Source organism: Neophocaena asiaeorientalis, unplaced genomic scaffold (genome assembly GCF_003031525.2).
Source record: "Neophocaena asiaeorientalis asiaeorientalis breed wild unplaced genomic scaffold, Neophocaena_asiaeorientalis_V1.1 scaffold603, whole genome shotgun sequence".
NCBI classification, from domain to species: Eukaryota; Metazoa; Chordata; class Mammalia; order Artiodactyla; family Phocoenidae; genus Neophocaena; species Neophocaena asiaeorientalis.
In genome coordinates, this window is record NW_020175662.1 from 951,176 (window position 1) to 970,608 (window position 19,433).

Sequence of the window (19,433 nt, forward strand, 5' to 3'; positions counted from 1 at the left end):
TGCTCTTAAACACAAGTTGCATATTGGTGGTTCATTCAAACACTTTCGTAGACCCACTCAGTGTTGACTAATCATATAGTAGCAGCTAGTGTTTGTTAAGCACTTAACTACCATATACAGGTCAGGCACTGAGTTCTTCTAATGGACTTTCTCATCAAGTTCTAACCATAAGCCTATAACGAGGTTTTTATTATTGGCATTGTTTTTCAGTGAGGATCTGGGGCTCAAGGATTAAGTATAACTGTCCAAGGTCACACAGCTAATAAATGGCACAGCTGAGATTTGAACCCTGGCTATCTGGCTCCAGAGCCAAACTCTTAATCATTAGACCAAACAGCCTCCTTAAAAAATAATGTTTTCAGGGGGCTTCCCTGGTGGCGCAGTGGTTGAGAGTCCGCCTGCCGATGCAGGGGACACGGGTTCGTGCCCCAGTCTGGGAAGATCCCACATGCCATGGAGCGGCTGGGCCCGTGAGCCATGGCCGCTGAGCCTGCGCATCTGGAGCCTGTGCTCCTCAACGGGAGAGGCCGCAACAGTGAGAGGCCCACGTACCGCAAAAAAAAAAAAAAGTTTTTAAATGTAGTTTGGGGCTTCCCTCGTGGCGCAGGTGTTAAGAATCCGCCTGCCAATGCTGGGGACACGGGTTCGAGCCCTGGTCAGGGAAAATCCCACATGCTGTGGAGCAACTAAGCTCGTGCGCCACAACTACTGAGCTTGCGCTCTAGAGCCCGAGAGCCACAACTACTGAAGCCTGCACGCCTAGAGCCCGTGCTCTGCAACAAGAGAAGCCACCGCAATGAGAAGCCCGCGCACCACAACGAAGAGTAGCCCCCACTCGCCACCACCAGAGAAAAGCTCGCGCCCAGCAACGAAGACCCAATGCAGCCAAAAATTAAATAAATTTATTTTAAAAACTGTGGTTTTATTAATTGTCAAAGAGTTGGGCATTCTATTAACACAGGGCTTTCATTCCCAAGCAGCAGCAATTTGAGGCACAAGTTTGCCAAGGTCCCACCACTCCCTACTCTTTCTCCAACACCAAGACCAGGAGTCAGTTGCCGTTTTTCATCATTATCACTTGCACTTAATTGGGAGGATGGTAAAATAATTCCTGCACTTGCATTTCTATCAAAAATGGGAAAACAGACGACAGTGTGCCACATGTCTGAAGAAAAATGGGAGACGAGTGGAAATGAATATTCTTGTGTGTTTAATATGCAAAATGAATAACTGCTTTCCTTCCCATGCTGAGTTACATTACCCACCTGCTCAAACATTTGAATTTAATCCGTTTTAACCTCTACATCTCTGTAAGCAGCAGAAGACATGCTGACAGCAAGTATACAGCTGTTCAACAGAGAAAACTTTTAATTCTGACAACAGGATGACGAGAGGAGTCCCACGTGCCATGGAACAATGTTTCTTAAATTCAAATGGTCAATTTAATTAATATCTTTTTTGTTTTTTAAGTGTTTAATTTGCTTGGATAGCAAGAAACCCAGGCCGAGGAAGAGGCCCGATGGTATCCTGTGGAACACTACTGCCTCCCTGGGTAAGGGGACCCCTGTTTTTAAGAAAACGCCTCTAAGTGTCCCTGTCCACCACACCACCACCATCAACATTGCCCTGCTTGCTCAGCTGCAATGTTTGCTTCCAGTTACACCAGTCTCTGTGCTACCCTAGTCATACTTCCAGTTGGCAAAGGCTCCGTGAGTCAAGCTCCACTATGGCCACCTGTGGGGACCTATTTGTAAGGAAACTGCAAAAGGCTCACCCAGATACCCATTGTTTCATAGAGAAACAATGGACTTGTCATGTGGTTTGCTTCATCTGCATCACAGCTGAAATTCCAGTTGGAAGGGAAAGAGAGCTAATGACAGGCCTTGAATTTAAAATCAACTAAGGTTTACACCGGCAAGTTGACAGCGCTATCACTGTTCCATTATTTCAAACATTCTACTCTTAAAACGGGTTTTGTGGGGAGAAATTTATTTGGCATTCATTGCAACCCAGTGAACTATTTATAGGCAGGAAAATAGCCCTGGCCACCCATCAGGATGGAAACACCATCTAGAGCCATGGCTTCCCTGAAGAGCCTCTGACAGCTTGCTAAGAACAGAAGCCGACCCACAGGGTGGGGGAAGCCTCATTCCTTTGAATTTCAACTAAGAAGTATATCAAGCAGGTTTTATACAACCTATTTACTTTTACCAAGTCGTTAGAACTTAGGACTACACTGTTGACCACCTGTTACACAGTACATGAATGGAGAAATATTTCAATTGTATTTACTTCAAAATTGGGAGCAGAATGAATATACAAAGGGCCAGGACAAATTACAAGTAAATCTGGGTCTTCCTTTTAATCTTATTTGTATATTTTAAATCTTGGTTTTATCCCTCTTTAAGAACCATGTGAAGTGGATTTCTAAATCAAACTCAACCAAAAAAACAAACACTAAGTGATATACTGGTGTCAGGAAGATCTCCTCCAAACGTAATGGAAACCAAACTACAAAAAGCATCCCCTGCTCAGTGAAAACCAGGAGTGTCTTTGGCAAACATGCTAAATCAATACCTTCCACTGATGTGTAACGTTGTGCAAAATGACACACACAGAGGAAACACCCACAGAGGACATCTTCCAAATCAGCCCACTAAACTAAGCTTATTAGTTTCAATACTTGCTGGCTAATCAGAGCTACAAATATATATTCAGTCAAATCCTCATAAAAAAGGAATTCACTAGACTGCTTCTCTAACATTTTCTAAATATATAACTTAAAAAAAAATCAATTGAAAATTAAGGTGTTTGAGAACTCAGGGGGGAGAAAAATGGAGAGCATTTGTTCTACCAAGGGAGGGTCACTGGAGAAATAAATTACTTGAAACCAGAGGCAAATCTGAAACAAGTAACCTTTTGATCTGCAACACTTGGGGGAAGCGTGGAAGGAAGAGGTAGGCAAGGAAGACACACAGCTTATTCAGATTACAGACTGACGTGTACAGTGCGTGCTGGCTTCCAGGTGGTTCTGGGCAAACAGAAGAATAAGGAAAAGCCATCAGGCACAGTACACATAAATATGACCCCGGCCCTGGGGAAAAAAATTTGAGTAATGAAGCCCAAATATAGGAGTGCAATCTAAAAATAACCCTTCTGCTTCTACAGCGTTATTTCCCTTTTAGCATCCGTTCAAAATGTGTGGGAAGACAAAACAGTTTGAGTTAAGTGAATTTCCAGATATCATCAAATCAAGTGATGCTCTAAACCATTTTCAACCAACAGTAAAAATGCAATTTCTCCTTCCTTTAGTTTTCTCTTCCAAGTTGGGGGAAAGGGAGGGGGACAAAGAACGATGCTGGGCAAGAATGTCATTTCTAAATTCTATGAGAGGCTGATATTATCTCTAGGTAAAATATCTTAATATCCAGCTTATGTCATGGGAAACCATTAGCTCCTTGGAATTGTGTCAGTGAGAACCACTGTAATTATTTTTTTTTCCATAAAGAATGATGAATAGAGGATGACAGAATGTCGACACTGTAATTACATTTTCCTATCATGCCACAAATTTTAAAGATTTCAGTATCACTGGTAGGGTGTTTTCCGTCCCTTAAGATTAAAAAAAGAAAGAAGAATATGGTAAGAAAGGCCAAAATATGCTGTAATTCCAGCACTTCTTCAAAAAATATTTAAAGGGTATCTACTAGAACCAGGTTCTATGCTCCGTGCTGCCCCCAGTTGAGGTAACAGCCTTACTTCTTTTCTCCCCACTATATAAAATTATATAACTACAATGGTAAAGCAAAAAAGAAAAAAAAAATTAGGGAGTACCAAAGGATCCCACTGCACTATATAAGAGTGCCTGCCTTTGGAGAGGTAAGGACCACCCATTCCATAGTCCTGGGTGTGCACTGCGGTGCCCAGCAGTGAAGATCCTTCCCTCTTTAATCTTTCTCAACTTCTACTTCTCTTGTTAAGAAAAGGGGAACGGAGGTTTAACCCAGGCTGACAGATACATGGAGTGAACATGTTAAGTTGGACCCTAATTTCAGAGAACTGAGAACCTGCTGAAATCTACTGTTACTTTTGCCTGTCTAGCACACCGATTTGACAGGGAATGACCCACCCTTGCTCCTTAACACTCTTGGTGTCTCGTCCCCACCCCTCCAATCCTGCCAAAAATGTGCCAGTGCTGAGCAAAGACCTAAAATAGGACAAGTAGACTTTCTCCCTGGAATTCTAAATCTCCAGAGCCACCTGTGCTTTCCAGCTTTCATTAGGGCTACCCCATATTCTTCTGGCAAATTCTTTTTTTTTTTTTTTTGGCTTAAGTTTCATTTCTTTTGCTTGCAATCAAAATAATTCTGATGCATCAACTAAAAGAAAAAGAACAAAGAAATAGCCACTTTGGTGCTACTTGGTGCCTCCTCTATGATCTTACAGAGGTGCAAACCAAGTCAGCCCAGAGAACAGCACACAAGGAAGTAGACATCAGTTCAATCCCCCCTCTACTTAGTTGAATGTTCCAGGGAATAGTCTACCACCAAATAAAAATGTCCTGCACTCCATTCTCAAACTACTTGAAAATAATAAGAGGTACCAAGTTGATCTTTCAAACGCAAAAAAAAAAAAAAATCATCCTCAGGCAACAAAAATATATTTTGGCATATATTCCATTAGATTCCTTGCAGCTGTTCTTAGCTGCCCCAATGTCATAAGGCTTGAGTTTCTTGACACATAAATAAGACGGTTCAATGAGTATAAATATCAATGCACAGATACACATGAGTAATGTATTACTCTTTTAGTAACAAGGTCTTACATTTTATAGTACTGTGCAAAATGATTCCATGTACTCTTTCTCCTTTGATCTTCACAAGCCCCCTCTAAGTAGACAGGGAAGCCAGGCATCATAATACTCATTTTATCAAAAGGGAAATTAGAGCAAAACTCCCCAGACTCAGAGCTAGTAGTGGCAAAGCCGACCCAAGGATAGGCTCAGATCAAGATGTCTGCTCAACACACCCAGCATTCTACTGCATCCAGAATCCTAGAGCTGTATTCTATTTAGTTCCAGGGGTCCTCACTGCCTAATGGAATAAATGGGGCTATACAAATCTGTGGAATAAGGTGCAGGGAGGAAGCAAAGGCAAAGAACGGAGCCCGAGTCCTATTTTGTGTTAGAGGAAAAAACATTGTTTCATCACTGTTGCCTCACTAACCACATTCATTTTTTGGCTTCATCAAGAGAGCTATTAATTATCACTAACAGAGTCATAGTAAGTATTGTTGGAAGCAAGAATGAGTGTGGTTCAAGAGGAAACCATGTAATAAACTAGTTCATCGTTCAAAACTAGGCAAGCTTATTTTCAATAGAGAACATTCAATTTTAGCACCTTTAAATGTTAACAAAAATTAAAACAAAGAAAAAACCACATTGAGCACGTCTGCTCTAGAGTTATTCAATCAGCCAATTATAGTTTAAGTACTACAGGTTAAGTACTTCAGGTTAAATATAGGTGATAAAGTAAAATATATTGTTTTTGCCTTTCAAGAGCTTATGATTTAGTTATGTTCCATAACATTCAAAGGAGAGAGACACCGATTCTCTGACTTCCATGAATCTCTTCCTCAGATCATTCTATCTCCTGCCAGAAGCTTCTGGTAAAACAAAATCTCAGGAGGAGAGGCCTTGAAACTTTGGTCAAATGCTTAAAATCAAGAAATTACGTGAAGACAATACTTTTCCTTGTGGTTCAGTGATTGACAATGGAAGCCATTCTGGAAAATCCATAGCAGGAACCACTCTTGGGTCCAAACACAATCTATGGCTAACACCCAGACAAGGTAAGTGTACACATTTGGAGCAAGATGTTAGACCATAGTTAAGAATGAATAAAGGCATGGCTAAATGCAGTACCACAGTCCCTGAGGCAAAGGAGTGGGCACCAAAGGAATACTAGAAAGGCAGGATCCTGAGAACAAGAAGCCCGAGTAAGGACAGGATGAATCAGAATGCATTACAGCCAAGTTCATGGTCAAACCAAACCTTATATGTTTATATGTTCACAAACACATAAAAGACATTGGCACTAAGTCTTAGGTAGATCTAAGATCCAGTTCTGGCAAGCAGAAATTCCAATTTCCTAGACTTTAGTCTGAGTTTTACTCTTGGAGGAAAGAGTATTATATAATAGTCTGCATACAAACTTACTGTGGACTGAAAAGAAGCCAACAGCCAACCTTCTGTGACAATGGATATGTTCTATCTCTGCAATGTCCAACAGAGTAGTCACTAGCCACATGTGGCTAACGAGGGTCTGAAATGTGGCTACTGTAACTGTGTTCTTTTTAATGTTGGCATTTGGTAGCAATGGTGCCCAAATCAAAATTATAACTAAATTCCTCTCCAAACTTAGGCCAAGTGTGTAATGCTGAAGAGGAACTTAACACACTCCACTACCACCCCTATCACCAGCCTATCTTCAGAAACTTTGTAGGTGAGGTTGTGGGCGTTTGGTGTTTTGTTTTGTTTTGTTTTCGGTTGTTTTTGCTTTTAAATGATCTTTTCTGCAGGCTGGAAAAACTTACTCCATAGCACTTAGCCAGCTCGTGGCATAAGCCCCTGGGGAGACCGCCGGCATGCTGTGGGAGCATCCTGGTCCTTGTTCTATGCTGTCTTCTGGGACAAGTTCTTTCAGTTCTTCTTACAGAAGTGGCTTTACATTTTCTCCTTTGTGAAGGATCACTCATTCTCTGTTCTTTTGTTATGTTTCACACCTGCTTATCAATAGCCACATACAGCTGGTCACTACTTTACTGGACAGCACAGGACATGTTTATTTAGAAGAATCGGATCTCAGACTTCCACTCATAACTACAGTTATAAGCCACACTGATACAGTCAGGAGGCCATCAAAGGTGAAAACGTCACAAAGAGATGAAAGGACGATGTTCTGTGGATAAGCTGTAATGCAGATAAATCCACTCGCACTACTGAAGATGAAGGTAGCTGTATGAAGAGCTATGGTGACTGATGGTTGATCAATCCCTACTGCCTTAGAAATCGGTCAAACACATTCCCAGGGAGCTGGTCCTGAGGCCTGGCATGTCACACGGGCTGCCTCTCTGGGTCCATTGTGGTCAGTAACAAATAAAGCACATATACAGATTAGGAAGAGCCAGTTTTCCACCCCCTACCTGCATGAGGCAGCCTTTTTTTAGACACTTCTCTTTCTCCCAAGACCAAGTCAAACACAATGTCAGATGAACTAATGTATATCAAAGATCTGTTTTAAAAAAATTTTAACTGCTGGAAACTCCTATCTGGGGGAGTTTGGGAAGGCATTAGAAACTCTGAATCCAGTCAAAGCATTGGCTGGGCCAAAAACAAGTCAAAACAATATATATGTATTGTATATAAACTCAATTTTTAATAGCTCCAATTGAAGTCATTAAGCCAGATACATTAATTACTACAGAAATTACACAATGGGCTAGCCAACAGAAAATACATCGACTGTTACTCTAACATTAAAGTGTTCTAATGCTTCATGGAGATGTGAAATTGACCCCTGAAATGGACGTACTTAAAAAAATTTTTTTGCCTAATCTATGACATATAGGCTTAATAAAATGGGTAGACATTTGCATGGTTGTAGTAGATAGACAGCTGTCCAAAAACCACATATCCACACTTACACATATACATTCATACCCCCAACATCATTTTAATGGAAGCAAGATATTGATTTGACAGAGGTAATATAGGATGTTGGGAGAATGTGCCTGAGATGGACAGTTTTTAATGGAGAGGAGAAAGGAACATGGGGTCCTCTCCTGATTTGGGCAAGGCATTTCAGGGAAGGACTCTGGGAAGTCAAAGGAGGTATGGCTCGAGAGTGCTCAAGGAGGAGACAGGCCTGGAGAGGCCCTAGGGACAAACACTCACCTTCTAGACACTACCTGTGTGTCGTGAGCCCCACCCAAAAGGAGAGTGACAGAGGCGCACAATGAGTGTGTTCATGAAAATCTGTAGGGAATCTACCCTTGCAACTATCATTCATAAAGTTCTGCTCTGTGGGGCTTCCCTGGTGGCACAGTGGTTGAGAGTCCACCTGCCGATGCAGGGGACACTGGTTCGAAAAAAAAAAAAAAAAAAAAAGTTCTGCTCTGCAAGAAGATAAACGGCAGGGGAGGGGGGTAGCCATTATTTGTCCCAGCCTGGGGCCCCCCTCTAGCTTCTAGCTTTGCAGTTACTTGAATTAAAAAAAAATATAACCTTCTCTGGAAAAAAAAAAAAAGGGGGGAACCTGAGAAAGGTGGTCATAAGAGGCGAGTCTTTGTTACAGTTTGGTTTCAGCAGCCAAAATTGCTTACTGCCAATATACGACCAAAAGTAACCAAGATAGTGGGAGTTCGCAGATCTACATACCAGAACTAAGAAACGACATTTCTTGTTGTTCCCTTCCCTGCCTACTCCCGAAGTCGGCCAGACAGGGCAAAGGAGCTGGGATCTTGTCTTTGGCTGGTGTCCTGGGCCATTTTCAAGATCTCTGGACTTGCCTGCTCACTGACCTGGTGGAGTATGAAAGGCCTTGTTACCCTTAGCTCGGACAGGGCAAATGCAAACACCACTGCCTGGTGCAGGCCTGTAACAACTGAGAGGCTGCGGCCTGCAGAAATCCCGGTTCGGGGTAGGCCTGCCAACAGCCCGAGCCAGCTGACCAGCATCCAGTCATCGCTTCTTTTCCAAATACCAACTCAAGAAACCTTGATTCAGTCCTTGTGTTACACGCGGTGGAGAACAGCACAGAGGAAGCACCAAGAGAATGATTTTAGAGAAACTAGTCTGGGCATAGACCAAGTACATGTTCCCATGGAATTGTTAATAACTCAGGGGTCCTTTATGTTTGTTTGAACCTTCCATGTCTAGCTGAGGAAAAGACGTATTTCTTTTCTCTCTTCAGGGAGAATAAAAGCAGGACAGTAAAATTCCTGGTAATGTCATATCCAGTCAAACAGGAAGGTTTATAGGCTAGGGGCTGAAAGGCTTCCAGAACTACATTCAGCCTATCTGAAAATAATTTATTTCATTTTCATTTGTTTCATTTTCTCCAAAGTTACCATTCAGCTCCCTACTCTTACACCCACCAAGACAAGAGGAAACATTTAGTAAACACAACAAAAACAAAGTGTTTAAGAAACACCTGAGCTGTGGAAAACTGGAACCTTCATTCACTGCTGGTAGGACTATAAAATGGCACAGCCCCTTTGGAAAACATTCTGGCAGTTCCTCAAAATGTTAAATAAGCATAGAGTCTCCGTATGACCTAGCAATTTCATATTTAGGTATTTACCCAAGAGAACTGAAAACATATGTTCACACAAAAACTTATACATGAATGCTGACAGAAGCATTGTTCATAATAACCACAGAATGGAAATAGCCTAAATGTCCATGAATATACAAATGTGGTGTAGCCATAAAATGGAATATTATTTGGCAATAAAAAAGAATTAAGGCCTGATATATGCTACGACATGGATGAAGTCTTGAAAACATTATACTAAATGAAAGAAGCCAGTCACACAAGACCACATATTTTATGACCCCATTTATATTAAACGTCCAGAAGAGGCCAATCCATAGAGACAGAAAGCAGATTAATGGTTGCCTGGGATGAAGATGGGGATGGGGGAAGGAAAGGTACACAGATGACTGCTAATGCCTATGGAGTTCCTTTCTGGAGAGTTGAAAATGTTCTAGGATTAGATTGTGGTGGTTGTTACACAACTCTGTGGATAAACAATGAACTGTGAAAAAAAACAATTAACTGTACTCTAAAATAGGTGATTTATATATGTGAAATATATCCCAGTAAAGCTGAGGAAAGAAGGAGGGAGGAAGGGAAGGAGGGAAGGAAGGAAAGAAGGAAGGAAGGAAGGACAGAAGGAAGGAAGGAAGGAAGGAAGGAAGGAAGGAAGGAAGGAAGGAAGGAGGCAGGGAGGAAGGGAGGGAAGAAGGAAGGAATGAAAGATACAGATCTGAAGTGAAGTGTCTCACCCAGAATGGTAATTCTTCTCAGGGTATTTTTCTTTTAACTTTTCAATCTTGCCATAACCTTAGACGCATAAGAAATTGGAAACAAAAAAAGAAGAAAGAGAGAAAAGTCCCCTGCTTCCCCCATTGGTAATACCTTACATAACTATGATACATTATCAAACCCAGGAAATTGATACTGACACATTACAGTTAACTAGACTACAGATTTACTCAGATTTCTAGGGATGCCTTTAAGAAACAGTTTCTGGATAATAATCCTTCAGGTTACATTCCTACTCTTTTTACCTGAAACAGCAGTCACTCTAGATGTGATTACAGCAAATTAATCAATAATTCCAGTGACACAGATATGCTTGGTGGACATTTTAACACCTCCGAGATCCGAATTTGCCTTGAGAAGAAAATGAAGTTACGATTAATGAACCATTTCCACCAAAGCACATTAACTTTGTATATACTTTGAGGGCCCTTCAAACTCATCATGTTACTCACCACGCTCTCCCCGACCCCCCACAAGGGAATCTGGTGAGCCTCTAGTGCATTGGTGATGAGCTATGGTAACTAAAGCTCTCATACAGTCTTCCCTTAGGTGGGCAATGAACTTGCAGTAAGCCATCCTAACTTATTCTGAAAGAAATCAGACTTGTTAAAGGGCTGACGGATGAAAGGGAAATATCTCCTGTTAAAAACAACAGATAGGGCTTCCCTGGTGGTGCAGTGGTTAAGAATCCGCCTGCCAATGCAGGAGACACGGGTTCAAGCCCTGGTCAGGGAAGACCCCACATGCCGCGGAGCAACCAAGCCCGTGAGCCACAACTACTGAGCCTGCACTCTACAGCCCGCGTGCCACAACTACTGAAGCCCGTGTGCCTAGAGCCAGTGCTCTGCAACAAGAGAAGCCACCATAATGAGGAGCCCACGCACTGCAATGAAGAGTAGCCCCTGCTCACCGCAACTAGAGAAAAGCCCACATGCAGCAATGAAGACCCAATGCAGCCAAAAATTAATTAATTAATTAATTTAAAAAAATCAGAGCGGAAACCAAAATTAAAAAACAAGAAGACAACAGATATTTTCAGTTTTCCAAAGTAAGACTGTCTGACAGTTTTTTTTTCTTTCCTCCTTTTATTTCCTAATTCTGGACACTTCTACTTTAAGTAAAAAGTGAACTGGTCCAGAGAAAGTCACTTCAGTTTCTCAGCATCAGGCCTGTTAAAACATATGGGAAAGGAGCAGGTTGAAACTGTTGACTGAAGTGAAACGGCTGGCTTTGCCACAGTTACCAGAGAAGCACCTCTGCTCAGGAGATGACCTTCCCAAGGAAGGCAAGGAAGCAAAAGCAGTCTGTCAAGGGTCTGTGGGAGCAGCCAACCCAGATGAATCTGAACGGAAACACTTAACAGCCCACACCCAGGCATCGTGCTGGGATCAACACAGCACCCTCTGCAAACTGTCACCAGACACTTATTCCAGCTATTCTGGATCATCTACAGCCTCAAATGTGTAAGGTAAACTGAGGTAAGCAAGTAAGCAAGTCCTAAAATCACACTGAGCTTTAGAGGGACATTTGGCTTCAGACTAACATCCCAGGCGAAAAAAAAAAAAAGGTAGCCCAGACCAGGTATGTTAAGTATCATATTTGGCTGGTATCTTGAAGGCATGTTGATTTAATAATGATAATAGGTGACCAATGCAGAGAAATGAGCCCCAAGGTTGTCCTCTGATAGACAGCAAAATCTAGGAAAGAGACCAGAGATTCTGCTTAGACAATGGTTAAAATCAGGACAAGGTAAAGCATGCCACAAACACAGCGTGGGGAGAAGGCACCGCACTGCACAGGAAGAAGAGAAAGGAAACTGTCTTCTGCCCAAGCATCACTTGTTACTGTTTTAAAATAAAATTAAGTTAAAAAGAAAAACCTCACCATCCCTCCACCCACCCCAAACAGTAAAAGAAGCCCACACCCAAACAAGACAAATATTTACAAATATGTACACCATATAACCTTTTATTCAAGGGTAGAAATAGATTTGAGTTCCCTGGTATTACAATGTGAACAATTTTTCTTTCCATATAAGTATCTGCTGAACTCAGAGCTGGTGGTGGTATCAGCTTACGTCCTCCACTGTCCCATGAATAGCAGCTCGGGTAAGGGCATGAAGAGTGGCCTGCAAGTTTGCACAATAGTGGTCCTATCTTGACTCCAGTGTTAACTAATAGGGTAACCTCAAAACACTGTGTATAAAATGGGCAGGTAGGATTATCGGTGGTTTTCAATTTTAAAAATCTGTGAAACCCTTTATCTAAATGAAACCTCATGGAGAACCGCAATATATAGAAGAGTTTGAAGTAGACTGGCTGGTTAAAGCTGGAAGGGCTGTGGGACAAGGGGGGCTCCCCTTGAGGCACCTCCTGGAATTGGGACTCCACAGCACCCAGAATGGAAACCACTGATGAGGTCCCTTAAAACAAAAATTCAATCCTACGTAAACTAAAACCAAGAAAAAAAAAAACAAAGTAATATAGAATAATGATTTCTAATACTTGACTCGGTGGCTGGGGATTGGGGATTGGGGATGGGGGAGGGGGTGGGGGAGGGGGGAGGGGGCTGGAAGTATTACAAGAGTCTTTCATTCAGAAGCATATAAATGTTTCATATGTATGTATGCCCACTTCTCCAAATGAATTTATATACTGTGACTAGTAAAACTGAAATTCATTGAAAGTGTTACTGAATTCACAGTCATCTATAATACGGAATCTATAATTTTTTTTAATTAAAAAGGAACCATCACGTTGGGAACCACTGCTAAAAAGGAGGCAACAATATTCCATTTGAATTAAACAATATAAGTAAACTTCCTTAAAAGAAACTTATATATTTTATATTTTAATGACTTTTATATTTTAATGATTCTACTATCCACAATGTCAAACTAGTTAGAATTCCTTGTCTGTTAGCTGTGGCTACTAGAATGTTGCTTTGAGATGGATTCTGAAGCCATGTCCAGGCTGGGTAGGAAAAGAAATGTCACATTAGGTAAGCATTAGATAAACACTGTCTGCCATGACTGTGGAGGGATAGGAGGTAGGGGAAGGGACATGTGTATCTGACATCCAGGGCTGTGTCAGATAATCATCTAGGATGTGATGGTAGTGGAGACCTGAGTTATAACTCTGATTCTGTCATTACACTAAACCTATTACTAGGCAAATTACTCGTTCCAGTAATTTTGCCAGATCTAAAAAGGAGTCATCCTGACTTCTGATGCAGAACTCTTAGGGTCAACTCAGACAGTGAATGTTACACCCCTTTAAAAGCCACTAGAGACAAAACTGTCACAGAACTAATCCAAACCTCACATTTCACACGTGAGGAAATTGAAACCCAAGAAACTGTGGGCCAAAATGACACAGTAGATAGCAGGCTAAAGAATCCACATTTCCCCGCTGGAGAGTTTTCTACAATGAGAGCCATAATATACGGTTTGAAACTTTGACTTAATTACTTGTATTAGTTCTCCTTGGGACAATTGATAATTTAAAGGCTTTCTGTCTGATATTACTTTTAAAAATTCTCACTTCAAAAAAGTTCACGCCTCTCAACTAGATGATTGTACTAAATAAATTATAGCATTATTGCTATAATATGGACATATACTTTGTCACTTTTAAGCCTAGGTATTAAAACTGTTTCTTCAAAAGAACAAGATAAATAATACATTTGAAAATCTCAATAAACACAAACCAAATAACAGTTGAGAATTAATGATGTTATATCTTACAAACCGTCAACGTTTTACCCACTTAGGACAAGTCCCTTTAAAAAATAAAACCTACATAAAGAAAGTTACAAAATGTGAGTCCATCAATCATATAATCCACCCAAAACTTTTTTTTTTAATTATTATTTATTTTTGGCTGTGTTGGGTCTTCGTTTCTGTGCGAGGGCTTTCTCTAGTTGCGGCAAGCGGGGGCCACTCTTCATCGCGATGCGTGGGCCTCTCACTATCGCGGCCTCTATTTTTGCGGAGCACAGGCTCCAGACGCACAGCCTCAGTAGTCGTGGCTCACGGGCCTAATTGCTCCGCGGCATGTGGGATCTTCCCAGACCAGGGTTCGAACCCGTGTCCCCTGCATTGGCAGGCAGATTCTCAACCACTGCGCCACCAGGGAAGCCCCCACCCAAAACTTTTATAAGAAGAATTAACAGGGAATGGCTGAATCAGAAAATGACAGAGCAGTCTTTTATATATATTTTAAACTAAATTTATTTACTTATTTATTTTTATTTTTGGCTGCGTTGAGTCTTTGTTGCTGCACATGGGCTTTCTCTAGTTGCAGCGAGTGGGGGCTACTCTTCGTGGACGTGCACGGGCCTCTTATTGGGTGGCTTCTCTTGTTGCAGAGCATGGGCTCTAGGCGCATGGGCTCTAGTCGCACAAGTTTCAGTAGTTGTAGCACTTGGGCTCAGTAGTTGTGGCTCGTGGGCTCTAGAGCGCAGGCCAGTAGTTGTGGCGCACAGGCTTAGTTGCTCCGCAGCATGTGGGATCTTCCTGGAGCAGGGCTTGAACCCGTGTCCCCTGCATTGGTAGGTGGATTCTTAACCACTGCACCACCACGGAAGCCCTACATTATTAAACATTAACTATTGATAGAAAAGTATGTTTGAATAATTTTAGCCTAGGATTTTATCAGCCACAGAATAAAAGATTTTATAAACTCTATTCTGTTTCATATTAAAGATATTTCACAAGATTTTGCCATTGCAAATCAATAAAACATGATAGAAAATTAAGACAAAACATTTCATAGTCCATTTTACATTAGAGGTGTCATTTGTCCACAGAACGTCCAAGTGAAGTGTCTGATTCTTTACTTAGAAAGGCTTTGGTACTCTCGGAAATTCTGTTCCATCGGTCAATTTGTGATCTGAATGGTGCCTAGGAACTAACTAATGAGCTGGGGAGAAATATCCTTTTCTAGGCTAGGACGTCATGAATTGATGTTTCAAGGAGGAGAATGCAAAAGTGACCTTCTCCCCTAGATCTTGGTCCTTACTCCAGAGAATCCTTTCATAATAACCTCTACACCACTGGGTCAAACCATGTTTCCCAAACACATAGGGACTACCTGCCAACACTTGCCTTACCAGAAAGCTCCATAGAATGTGTTGTGCATTTTGTTCGTTTGTTACTTGAACAAAGATGGACAGCCACAGTGCCTCAAAGCAGAGTTCCAGAAAAAATATGTCAACAGAACCATAATAATTCTGAATAGGTGGTCTTCTCTAAAATGTGCTGGGATGTACTAGGAAACACAGCGTTATATTCTATCACGGGTTACCATAACTATCTAAAATTAGTTTCAAAACACGAACCTCTCTCTCAATGCCTGGAAGAGAATTTTTTTTTTCTGTTTAAATTAAAACAAACCTAAAGTGCTTAAATGTAGGAGAAAAGCCACATTCCCACCATACTGATTTATGATATATCGACATGAAGACAATCAGACTGTGATGAGTACAGCATTATTGTAACATTAGGTGCTGTACAGGCAATGCCTTAAATATTTTAGCTAAGCAGCTGAGTATCTGTTTTGCGACACCATATATAAACAAAAAGAACTGGGTATAACATTTCTTTAATCGCATAAACCATTCTAATGTAAACTTCTGCCTCCCTCCTCATAATATTTGGATTATTTCATTGTTCTACCTCCTATTCTTCCAAACATCTTCAGTCCAATGGAAAAACTACATATCATCTCCCTTGTTCTCTCTGCCTTCAGAAAAGCCTTCTGTATTAGTCTCACTACCAGCAGAAAAACCACTTACAGTAAGAAACCACTGAGCCAAACTCCAGGAACTGCAAATTGGCCACAAAATGGCAGGAGCTGACCTAAGGTTTCCCTTCAGATAATGAGGAAAGGGCTTGTTAACATAATTAATTATGCAAATCTGTAGCCAGAGACAGTTAATCACAGAGAAATACTTCAGGTCACTTTAAAATGCGCCTTGAGATCTCTTAAGTTTTCTGCTAAGGGGTTCCAAGATTATTTATACATGTGTGTAAAGTCCTTGTGGCTTCATATTTGCATTGCTAATTAATCTCTTATGATCTCTTCAAAACACTGGGATTTAAATAGATAAATGGGCAAATAGACCATTTGAGAAAGGAAAAACACAAATGGCCTAGAGAAGTTCTGTTTAACAAATTTTTTAACTACAAATTAAAATACAATATGATAGCATTTGTCAGTTGTTGAATCACAGATAATTGTAAGATAATGATATTCACAGCATAGACATGAAATTAAAGACACTTTAATATCCTGATTCAGCATCAACCTGCAAAACCTTTCTTGAGGACAATTTGGCGGGACTTAATAAAAAACTTTAAAATTATATACCTTTTGACCCATTTATTTCATTTCTAAGAAATATATCCTAAGAAAATAATCTAAAAAAGAAAAAAAAATGTTCATAATAGTTTTTAATGGGAAGACATTAGGAAAATGATTACCCTATACTGTACATAAAATGGAAATAAATGCTGTCATCTAAGAAGTTTATTGAAAGTTTTAATAAACTCATACCCATTAGGATGGCGATTCAAAAAAAAAACAACAGAAAATAAATATTGCAAGGATGTGTACTTTTGTTGGTTTGAATGTAAAATGGTAGAGCTGCTAGGGAAGAGAGTTAGAACTAACATATGATTCAGGCCCTGGGTATATCCCACCTCTGGGTATATATCCAAAAAAATTGAAACATGGTCTCAAAGTGATATTTTCACACCCATGTTCATAGCAGCATTATTAACAATAGCCAAAAGTTGGAAGTAATAAATAAATAAAGTGTTTCAATTCTGATTTCCAATATGATTTGTATATTAAACAAATTTCACTGGAGTCTTCAATATTATTATTAATAGGGTCAAAATGTCCTGAAATGGAAAAGTTTGAGAATGTGCTGGGCCAGACTATTTCACAACTCTGTAGGGGTAGGAATTAACTTGTAAAAAACACACAGTAATGTAATGGCTTTTATCTATAAGGAAGCAAATGGATTTTGTCTGGCAAAGATAAAATTGATTTATGTAAATGTATAAAAGAAAATATTACATTGTATAGCCCTTTAGGATATTAATCAGTTTTGTATCCACTAGCAAATTTATTCCAGCATTTCTGATAGTGGCTGTTTGGATGGACTGATAGATAGACAGACAGACATATATATGCTCTTCAAATTCTCCTTTGAACTAGTCTTGACAGCTTACTGATTCCTTCACTAATTAAAAATTTAAATAAAAATTGTTGACATGTTCATTTTATAATTGTGAGAATCTTACTTTTTAAACTCTTTGAAAATTATTCTTTTAACATTAACTATCTACAAACAGTTTCTGCATTACAGGCCATAAGACTAACCAAACCAGAAAGTTTAATAATTAATAACCTTCTAAAACAGAAAGCACCAGGCCCAGATGGGTTCACTGGTAAATTCTACCAAATATTTAAGGCAAAAATTATACCAATTCTCTACAATCTCTTTCAGAGGATATAAGCAGAGTGAATACTTCCTAACTCTTTTTATGAGACCAGCATTACACTAATAGCAAAACCAAAGATATTTTAAAAAAGATAACTACAGACCAATATTGCTCATGAACATAAATGCAAAAATCCTCAACAAAATATTAGCAGACTGAATACAACATGTATAAAGAATTATACACCAAAAGGAAGTGGTATTTACCCCAGGTAAGCAAATCACAGGATAATATTAACAGATGCAGGAAAAGTATTTGACAAAATTCAACACTCATGCATGATAAAAACTTGCAGTGAACGAGGGATAGGAGAACTTTCTCAACTTGGTAAAAACTATCTACAAAAAAACAGTTTGCAAGATATAAGGTTAATAATAAAAGTAAATTGCTTTCCTGTATACCAAAAATGAATGAGTGGAAAGTGAAATTAAAAACAACACTATTTACATTAGCATCCCAAAAATGAAATACTGAGGTATTCATGTACAAAAAATGTACAAGATCTATATAGGGAAACTACAAAACTGTAGTGAATGAAATGAGAGAAGAATTAAATAAATGGAGAGATACTCCATGTTCATGGATAAGACTCAATATTGTCAAGATGTCAGTTCTTCCCAACTTGCCACACCCATTTGTTTACATATTGTCTGTGGCTGCTTTTCCTACAATGATAGAGTTGAATAGTTGACAGGGTCAGCATGCCTACAAAGCCTAAAGTATTTACTATCTGGCCCTTTACAGAAAAATTTTGTATGCCCCATTCTAAGTTATGCTCTTAATTAAGCTTTTACTTTTCTCAACCAAATACTATATTTCCTCCAATATAAAATTTAAACTAGACAGCCTCTTCTACTTTCCTTCAATGGCAGTCTTATAAAATTGTTCTCTTTAAAACAATATTGTTACATTTTTTTAAATAGAATATTCCAATGGTTAGGATTTAAAATATACATCACCTTCTTTGAGACCAAAGGACTTGTCTTTTGAGAGCCTACAGATATGAAATAACTAGCAAAGTCCTATTAAAGAAAAGCAGTTATTTCATGATCTTCACAATTTAAAAATCTGGTTATTCAATTGAGAAAATGGGAATACGAACATACATATGGATAATTACCTTAAATGTAAATGGACTAAATGCTCCCACCAAAAGACACAGATTGGCTGAATGGATACGAAAACAAGACCCATATATTTGCTGTCTACAAGAGACCCACTTCAGACCTAGAGACACATACAGACTGAAAGTAAGGGGATGGAAAAAGATATTTCATGCAAATGGAAATCAAAAGAAAGCTGGAGTAGCAATTCTCATATCAGACAAAATAGACTTTAAAATAAAGACTATTAGAAGAGACAAAGAAGGACACTACATAATGATCAAGGGATCAATCCAAGGAGAAGATATAACAATTGTAAATATCTATGCACCCAACATAGGAACACCTCAATACATAAGGCAAATACTAACAGCCATAAAAGGGGAAATCGACAGTAACAGATTCACAGTAGGGGACTTTAACACCCCACTTGCACAAATGGACAGATCATCCAAAATGAAAATAAATAAGGAAACACAAGCTTTAAATGATACATTATTTAAAGGACATTCCATCCAAAAATAACAGAATACACATTTTTCTACAACAGAATACACATAAGACGGAAGAGATATGGGAACATATGTATATGTATAACTGTTTCACTTTGTTATAAAGCAGAAACTAACACACCATTGTAAAGCAATTATACTCCAATAAAGATGTAAAAAAAATAAAATAATAAAAAAATAAAAATCTGGTTATTTT

At 39.5% G+C, this 19,433-nt stretch overlaps 1 protein-coding gene across 2 annotated transcripts in view; it reads right to left on the reverse strand.

The window, feature by feature from the left end:
* The window catches only part of DAAM1 (dishevelled associated activator of morphogenesis 1), a 172,006-nt gene that overhangs the window by 138,346 nt on the left and 14,227 nt on the right, over positions 1 to 19,433 (reverse strand). The gene's annotated exons all lie outside the window — the stretch shown is intronic.